Source organism: Mixophyes fleayi, chromosome 1 (genome assembly GCF_038048845.1).
Source record: "Mixophyes fleayi isolate aMixFle1 chromosome 1, aMixFle1.hap1, whole genome shotgun sequence".
NCBI classification, from domain to species: Eukaryota; Metazoa; Chordata; class Amphibia; order Anura; family Limnodynastidae; genus Mixophyes; species Mixophyes fleayi.
In genome coordinates, this window is record NC_134402.1 from 443182276 (window position 1) to 443192588 (window position 10313).

Consider the following 10313-nt stretch of genomic DNA (forward strand, 5'->3'; position numbering starts at 1 on the left):
GCTATATAAATAAATGATGATGATGATCCATCCACCTCACCATCAACATATATCCATGAATGCTTGATACCCTCACCTCAATGCTTCCCTGTCCCTTTAAGCGCTCCTCTGTCGCTGACTCCCCCTTGTGTCTACAGTCTGTTTTCCCTCCCTTTAGGATGTAAGCTCTTATGAGCAGGGCCCTCTTCCATCCTGTCTCTATACCTAGTCTTTTCCTCCAGCTTTACTGTACTAGCTATGCTTGGAGCTATTGAAGTCCTGGGGGTAAATGTATGAACGTGCGGGTTCTTCCACACCCGCGTGTTCGATGATTAAATTTCAAGCGGCGCTGCATTGTAAAGGGAAACCTTTACTAGAAATAATAATAAAACTAATTCAGACAAAAAGACAGCAATTCCATAAGAAAACAATTTGAAGATCTACAAATATCATGATCAAATTTAGCACATAACTCACAAAGAAAAAAATGTAAATATTCGCTCACCTCTAATCATTGATTTGATCTACAAATATCCTCAACAACAAACTACCAGGAAAGATGGATCAATTTTGGTGCATACCGATTGCCCACCGGCATTGTTGTTTTGGAGGATTAATTTGAATGGAACATATGCAGCAGATGAAGAAGGCTTTATTACAGCATTTCATTCGGCCTATGATGTTATTTTGACGCACCGATTTGATCAATATCATGTCTCTTTTATTGAAGACAACTGGTTGTAGCCCATGCTGAGAAATAACGTCTACTGTAGCTGGTAATGTTAAAAAGATATTATGTAATGGGATTATTTGCAATGATTTATACTGGAACAAAATATTCATTTCTCAATAAAGGCTTTGCCTTGGTGAATAAATCCTTAAGCCTATTTAGTCCCCCAGGCGGAAGAAGTCAATCTCTCCACACTGTCTAATGCAATCCCTGCTTCTCTATTGTAAGATTGACAGTTGAGGCATTTGTTAGACGGGTTTTCCTTGTGATATAGATTTTTATTTGTGTACAGTGGGTAAGATTAAGAAAATTATTAAATCCTTATGGAGAAAAGATTAGCTAGCTGTCATAGAGACATCACTCATACATCTTTTCTATTCACTATGGTGTTGCTTTTCAATGAAAGTGTTCTGTGATTCTATAAAAATTACATGTATTGTATGGCGTTAACCCTTAATAAGATCAGTAAAGTGGAAATATATTGACAGCATATGTTATCTCATGGCAGATCACAGATGTTATTCACTCTTAGATCTGTAACACACAGCAAGTAGCAGCAGATGCATTGAGACATAATGGGCCAGATACATTGCCAAATGCAAAACAAACATAATGTGCATATTTTTAAAAACGCACTTACATTGGGCATATACACGTCCGTATTCATCAAGGACCGGATGTGAAGATACGTCTCGTGATGAATACGGGTCTAGGTCCGCTCTGCTCTGATAGACAGGATACTGCATGATACGTCCAATGCATATGTGGAATATCAAGTCACAAAAGTATGTGAGAGGAAACCGGAGCACCCAGAGGAAATTCATGCAAACATGGGGAGAACATACAAACTCCACACAGATAAGGCCATGGTCGGGAATTGAACTCATGACCCCAGTGCTGTGAGGGAGAAGTGCTAACCACTAGGCCACTGTGCTGCCCATAATACCATTTCTTCTTCTCCTATGTTACTGTACCTGCAATGCTTAGAGCTATTGGAGTCTTGATTTTACTTGTTTTGCTCTGTACTGTTGTACCCTCTTTGGTCTACTGTTGTACTGTATTTTGTATTTTGTACGGTGCTGTGGATACCTTCTGGCGCCATATAAATAAAAAATAATAATGATAATAATAAATAATGTCTCCTGTACATAAAATACATTTTTACATTTGCACCTTATTGCAAACACATATTCTAACATGTATACTCACTAGTAATTGCCACTTAGACTAGACCCGTAGCTGGTTCCCATTCCCTCCCTATTCCTTCTCTGAAATCGTAGGCTGCACTCAAAGCTGAATTGAACGTTGCAGTATTCTGTGACGTATGGTCCGGTTCTGAGCATGCGTATTATACACAAGGAGTTGCCAGTTACGCTCCTTAATGAATGAGGCCCATAATGTGTTTAAGAGAAATGTGAAATCATTGTATTTTTAGAAACGTATTTGAACAACTGTCAAATAAATTCAGGTTTTTTTTTTGTATAATCTCTTTCTATAATAGTTGCCAAGCAACAGAACATGTTTGTATATTATAATTAGAGATGGTCACTGACCCCCGTGTTTTGGTTTTGGATTCGGTTTTGGATCTGGATTACCGTCGTGTTTTGGTTTTGGTTTTGGTTTTGCAAAACCGCCATTGCGTGTTTTGGTTTTGTTTGGTTTTGTTTTGCAATTTGTTATAAAAATTACATTTATTGGTGCTAAAATAACATAATTTAGGTATTATTTTGTCGCTACATTATTATTAACCTCAGTAACACTAATTTCCAGTCATTTTTTATTCAATTTTGAACACCTCCTATGTCACAATATGATTTTCATACACTTGAAAAGAAAAATTGCTGCAGTTCTTGCCAGTGATAACAAAAAGGCCATTGTCATGCCTGGGCATAAGACCAAAAATCCACCTCTTAAGTGTGGAATTATTTTTACACGAATCCTGGCAAGAGTTGTCTATCCATTTGTAACATTTTGAAAGCCACACTCAGTAGAGGTAGGGACCTTAACCATCTGGGATCCTCATCCATGTTTCGTCATTTTTCAGCGAGTTATTGGCAAACTGTTGGGAAAATCAGAAACTTTGGTTAAAAAAAAATTAACAACAAGCATTCCAGCATAATCTACCTCCCTTCTCTCATCTACATCCCAGCACCTGCAATCTTCCCCCCCAACAATTGGCAAGTAAACAATCCTCTGCAAGAGGAAGCAAGAATGAAACCTGTCACCCAGTCGCAAAGCGGATCACAGACGCCCTGGGTACTATGCTAGCGTTAGATCTGTGTCCAATGTCCACTATTAATACAGTTGGTTTAAGACATTTAATTGAGGTGTTATGTCCCTGTTAGCAAATGTCATCACTATACCATTTTACTAGAAAAGCTTATTCTCTCCTGTACCGGAAAGTTCCTAAAAATGTCATTATTGGGTGACAAAATGGTATTCTACCCACTGTACACTTAACCACAGATATGTGTACAAGCGGAACTGGGCAAACAAAAGATTATATGACTGTGAAAGCCCACTGGGTTGGTCTTTCGCCTTCCCCAGCATGGACAGCAGCAGCATGTACCCAGGTACATCACATTTTTGAGAAGTAGGCTACTCTGTGTATCAGCAGCTTCACTAAGAGGCATACAGCTGACAAACTGTTCCAAAAACTAAGGGATGTCATTGAAAGATGGCTAATCCTGCTTGGAGTCTCCTGAGGATATGTCATTTCTGATTACGACCCCAATATTGGTCCAGCATTACAGCGTGGCTGAATTCCATCACATTTCCTGTTTTGCACACACTATCAACTTGGTGTTACAGAACTTTTGAAAAATGACATGCAGGAGATGCTGTTTGTGTCCATAAACATTTAGGGTCAATTTGTGGTTTCTGCAACAGCATGTAGGAGAATACAGCAGCTGCAAGAAGACTAGCATTTGAGGGGAATATACTTTAGTCCAGCGAAGTAGTTACCTGTGAAGAAAGTGCAGACACGGTTAGCTTGAGTCAAGTGATTGCCTTAATAATAGATTTTGAAAAGGTGCTACATAAAATTATAGTGTGCAATAAAACAAAGTAAATGTGCTAACTATATTTTAATTGTAGATGAAATACTTAATTTTCTTTGCAAGGATCCCAGACTTATCAACATCTTGTTGGGAGGTCTTCTCCTTCAGTTTCTCTGGCAACTGCTTGTAGTAAAAGAAATTGCTTCCCAAGACACCCAGTGGTGATGCAGATAAGTCCGCTAAACATTTTGATATTTGCTGTGCTGTAAAAGAATTGCCCAAAAACCGTGACAGCTCTGCCCTAAAATCAACTAGTCATTCCCTTTGGAAGGCCATTATCAGCAATTACATCATACTACACAGACTTCTATGATATTGGGATATTGGGATGAATTAGTATTGTTGGAGGAAGATTATCACTAAACCCTGCCACCTCTCCAGTTTCGCAATGAGCTATGGTACAATAAAATGTAACTGCAGATTTAGACCAAGACTGTCAGCCCTATTATTTCTATTTCAGCAATTACAATTAGCAATGGAGCAATGGAGCTCTTCTCTTTGGGTGTTACCTATATAACGCAGCACAATTTGCCTGCAAATTCTACAGACAAGCCTGCTTGTCTTCCTCTCCATCAATGACTCTTAGCAATTGAGCACTCGTCTTTGGGTGTATATTACACCCAAACATTATTAGTGAAAATTATGAAAAATACAGTTTAATCCCTGATAGGCCCTCCACCATCCTTTGCATGTTAATAGTAGGATTGGTTGGAATTATGGTCAAGGTCACACATTTTTTTGACAAATCCTTCAAACCAGCCCAGATGTCAAACTGTTGTGGTCTGCCCCCTGCTTGTGTTTGGAAAGTGCATATTGGTGCCAGAACCTCACATGCCAGAACTGCTCCCACTGGTGCCACACTGCTGCAGGACTTACACAATCAACCGCATCCTCATCGTCGGATACCCAAATCTCCCCCACATCCTCTTCTAAAGACAAAGTGTCATCCTCACTTGGTGTATCACCGGCTACACTCGGGCTGTTCAGGCACACATCAGCAGAACTGCTGAAAGGGCCCTTCTTTATGGGTAGACTAACAGAATGGTCACGATTAGACATCCCACTGTTGGATGGACTCTCCACAGGGATTGTTGTCATTTGTGAATCAGAGCAAATATTCTCCTGTAATGCCTCACTGTTATCTTGCAGCTCGGCTTTGACGCGTAACAGTAGTTGTGCACCAATTGTAGGCTGGGTAACTTTTTGGGATCTGCCACTAATAGCCAAAGGTGAAGGCCTCATTCTCTCTTTGCCACTGCGTGTGTAGAATGGCATGCTTGCAATTTTTTTTTTATCGTCACTTAACTTTTGCTCAGTTACACTTCTTTTTCGCTTCAATACAGTAAATTTTTTTTTGGTTTTTGTTTTTTGCACTAATTTGAAAACACTCTGTTGTTTGACATCGCCTTGGCCAGATGACGTACTGGGAACACTAACATCAGGACTGGTGACAGAACCTGGTTGCTCATTTAGATCATATGTGGACTGCTTTGAATCCATTCTGAGCGCAAACCACTGGGGAGTGCTAAAAATTATTTAGTAGATTCTGCTGACAGTTATGACTTTTGACAGCCAGAAATATTAATGCACAATTAGGGAGGACACCCCAAAAACACTGAGGAGTGCTAAAAATTATTTAGTAGATACTGCTGACAGATATGACTTTTGACAGCCAGAAATATTAATGCACAATTAGGGAGGACACCCCAAAAACACTGAGGAGTGCTAAAAATTATTTAGTAGATACTGCTGACAGATATGACTTTTGACAGCCAGAAATATTAATGCACAATTAGGGAGGACACCCCAAAAACACTGAGGAGTGCTAAAAATTATTTAGTAGATACTGCTGACAGATATGACTTTTGACAGCCAGAAATATTAATGCACAATTAGGGAGGACACCCCAAAAACACTGAGGAGTGCTAAAAATTATTTAGAAGATACTGCTGACAGATATGACTTTTGACAGCCAGAAATATTAATGCACAATTATGGGGGACACCCCAAAAGCGCTGGGGAGTGCCAAATATGAAGAAAAAATAATAAACCTCTATCCTCCTCTCTGCACTAGCGATTTTGGTTAGAGCAATTGCAAGAACAATATTGTATTCTCTGTCCCTGCTCTAATTAGCCTATGACTACACCCTGCTCTCTCCCTCTGTCAAATGGCGATGGATTGCTGTGGAGGCGTGTATTTATAAAGTTGAAGTATCGCGAGAACCGAGTCCCGAGATCCGACAACGTCACAATGACGTTCGGCCTCGATTTGGATTCGGAATGGGCGGGAGAGTACCGAGCTGCTCAGCTCGGTACTCGGATACCCAAAGTTCGGGTGGGTTCGGTTCTCGGAGAACCGGACCCGCCCATCTCTAATTATAATAGCAATATAAACAGTATAAACCATCGATAGGCAACTTGAAACTCTTCAGGAGCCACATGACATGGAGCAGCCCTATAACCTTCAAAAGGGCCGCACATTACCCTTAATTTCAGTAGTAAGTTAAATCAATATAAGTGATCAGAGAACTAGGCATCTATCTGTAATAACATATTGTGATGACACCAGGACGTTAGAATAGGATCCAAAAGAGAAATCCTGGGGATAAATTTATCAAGCTGAGAGTTTTCCGGCGGGTTAGAAAAACCAATCAGATTCTAGCTTAATTTAGTACATACTACAAAATGATAGCTAGAATCTGATTGGTTGCTATAGGCAACATCTCCACTTTTCAAACCCGCCGTAAAACTCTCAGCTTGATACATTTACCCCCAGGTATCTAGGGGCTCAGGGTCATACAGTCAAAGGGAAAAGATGGATACACATTACAAAAGATGAACATCTACTTTAAACAATAACCTCTAAAAAAATGTACTTTAAATCAACACCCCAAGAGCTCACCTTGTGATATGCTTTAAAGTCACAAAAACATGTAATAAATGTGAACATTCTTTACTTTACACGAATCTACTGAAGTTATACTGTTCCTGGGACAAGTTCTAGTCCACTTGGGGATGCTGAAGATGTTGCTGGTTTGGTGAATCCTTTCAGATTGACTGTATCCTCCTGGTCTAGCGTTTGCTATGATCCTCTTCCTATTTGATGGTCCCAGCTACTCGGCCAAAAGCTCCCCACCAACTTGGTAGGTATCTGAATCCTAGTCTCCCTACACCAGCAGACAAACAGACCCATGAGCACTCCGGATGGAGCAAAGGTTCTTATGTAGGTAGACAGGCTACGTACCGCAGAGGCGTCTAGATCACAGGACTTGGAGCAGGAACCACGTGATAGCTGATGAGAGGATAGACTCTATACCAAGCTAAAGAAATCCTAGAACAACCCCTATCTCCCCCTGCAGGCTCTTTTGAAGTACACAATTTTCCTACAGAGGAATCCCACATTGCTGGTGTAGTCTTAAACAAGTTTGGTTTGGGATTGGCTGGAATGGAAAGATGGGCTAGTGGTGGGCAGGGATTAGAATGCTCCCCACGTTTTGATGAACAGCAACTCCTTGTTTAAACCCCTTACAAGCATGTGTGACTTTGAAGGGGCTGAAGGAGTTGATTATATCCTGTGTATGTTATGAGAGGGGGATGGAGCCCAGGAAATACGGAATTCACCATTTTGTTATTCTACCACTTTGTGATATGTTTGAGGTTGGAAAAGGCGATTGGTGTTCACATCCACTGGATTTTCATGCTAAGTATCTCAAGGGGAGAGGGAAATCAAGACGTCTGAAGTCCCTGATTAAAATGAGATTTTTAGTTATCAGATTCTCTGTAATCTAGCCATTGAAACCAGTTGTTTTGGAATTCAGAGTAACAGTCTTTTAAGAGTGATGTAAGGTCTTCCATATCCATAAAGAAGTTATGTCTCTTAAACTATTCTCATCTCTTATACTTTTGTAGCACTGTTAAGATGCTTACGTAGAGGCTTCTTGTATTTATAAATAGTGGCATTTGTTACATTTGTTTAAATTAGAGCCTGACAATATGTTGTGATCCCGGCACATACCCACCATATATTGTGTAGAGTACCCAAACCGAAGCTACATAAACTCTATTTTTGACTAATAATTTGCTCATATCTTTTATTTTGGTTCTAATCATGAAAGAAGTTGGAGCCAAGAGCTTAATATTTTTATGTCACTTCCTTTCACCAATTGTGGTGCCCCAAAATCTGAGTACCCTGGGGTGTATTTATATGTTTTTAATTTGTTAATTTAATTTGTTAATTGTTAAAAGTGTTTATAAAGATTTAAAAAAAAAAAAAAATTCTTTAGGGAGAAGTGACAGTTGGAAGTGGTTGGTGGTTGCCGGGAGTAACAGGAAGGAGGAGTGTGTGGCATAGCAACAAGTCCACTAACTTTGGTAATAACTGTGAACTCCCGGAAGGCAGTGGGAAGAGGAAAGTTCTAGACTTCTGAGGGAGAGAGATCCCTGTGTCTGCATAGACTGAGAGAGATCCCTGTGTCTGCATAGACTGAGAGAGAAGAAGATAAGAAGTGAGCCAAAGAGAGGTGTGAGTAAAAAGGAAAGTACTGAAAACAAATAAGCAGTATAGAGATCTGTAACATCACACTAAACAGACTGAGCTATGTACTGAGAACAGTGTGAGAGGAGAGAAAATAGAGAGGTCTGTGAATACACACAAAAGAGACTGTGTAATACAAAAGATCATCAGCTTATTTGGCGTGAAAAAGTAATTTATGGGCCCCAACCACGTGCAGCACTTCTACTAAATTCCTGTGCACAATTCAACCCAGGACTGAGTGTAAATATGGTAACGTTACCAAATGTTTTAGTGGAATATTAATGTTAAGTGATTTACCTGAAAATTGATTTATTATTATTATATGTTAAATGCTATTGTGCTCTATGTTGATCAAATGAATATTTTGTCATTACCATTAAGTTAAAGGGGTCAGTGGCGCGGTGGCCAAATAACCAAATAACCAAAATTATCTTTACCGCATTATTAATAAACCCAAGTTATTTGACCAATCCTTGTCCCTTTCATTGAAATATTTATCTCCTGACCACCGGATGTCCGAATAAAAAAGAACCTGAATCGTGTCTGGAGGACAAGGTAAGGGAAGGAAATCCCATCTGTACTCGACCACCACACAATCACTGTGTACTTTCTCCAGCATGGAAATTTGACAGAAAAAGTGTAGGAGAAGGAATAGACGTACAAAAGAGAGCTGGCTTATGGAGTCATATAAACGTGAACCAAGGTACAGAATGAGAGGCAACACTAGATCTATGAGCAGCACTGGGTGGCTTGTGGACCAGAAATTAGGACAAAATCCAGTGATAAATTGTAAAAAATAAAGCTCATCCAAGCCCTAAATTATAGCGTATCCCTCTCCAACCAAAAATCCCCACAATGCGCATGTTGTTTGTCAGATATCTAACACCAATGATTTTTAAATGCTAGTTGCTGCTGCAGTCTTCTTCAGCAGAAGATGTGACAATTATAAAGGCGCCGGTAGGGTGAGTGTCTGACAATTGGTGGGGATCACCATCAACTTTTGTTGAAGGGAAGGGGCTTTACACTATCAGATGTTTCAATGTGGAGTTTTTTTCCACAATTTCTGATATTTCTTTCTGGTTTCTTCCATTGCTTTGTGGCCACATATGTCAGGTAGTGTTGTTCATTTATGTTGCCCTTAAGCACAACAAAGTTCTGCATAGGACACAGCTGAACCCAAAAAATTGCTTTGCACTATACACTAATGCCACAGATATAAATAAATCTGCATGTACATGTCCATATGAATATAAAGCTGAAAGTGCAATAGGAAATTAAAAAAAAATCAATGTGTTTAATACAATTTGTAAGATGGCATGCACAAGAAAATAAATGTCATCTGCAGATAAGAACCCCAGTGACATAGGTCTTAATCTACAACCACATAGAACTTTAGTGGATTTCTCGTAATTTTACATTGTTTCTTAAGTAGTGAGTTTGACTAATCCCCGTTTTGCTCTGCAGGATCAAGACATATTTGGGTTGTTGATCTCCCATAGTGCCTGGTACCTCTATCTATTCTTTATCCATCATCTTTAGTTAAATTTTGGTCCGTAGTTAATCCCCATTTCATGGGTTAGTGAGTACCCTTTTTGTTTTTGATATTCTTTTACAATAACGTGACAGAAACACTGGCAAAAACATTAATGGACTGTATGTAAGTCCCAGGATTCTGATCTATGTGTTTTGAAGTTTGGGGAAAATTGTTAGCATTGGAAAGGTAGCTTTCCAAAAGCGTCAGGCTCAAGCAAAAGCAGATCCAGGGTTTCCTGGAGTGAATGGAGAGAGAGAGTGGGCCTCCATTCATTGGGCCCATTTTGGGTCTTCTGACCTGCCAGTCAGACAGCAGGCTAATTAATAGTTCCATCTGCAAGGTATAGTTGAACAGACTGTCAGTTTGCTCAGTCAGTCTCCCTCATTACCTTGGGAAAGAGGATGGAGTCCTCCATAAGGACAGACAACTGCTATTTGTTCCAAAGTGAACTAAACTTCCCAACTGTTGTTTGTTTGT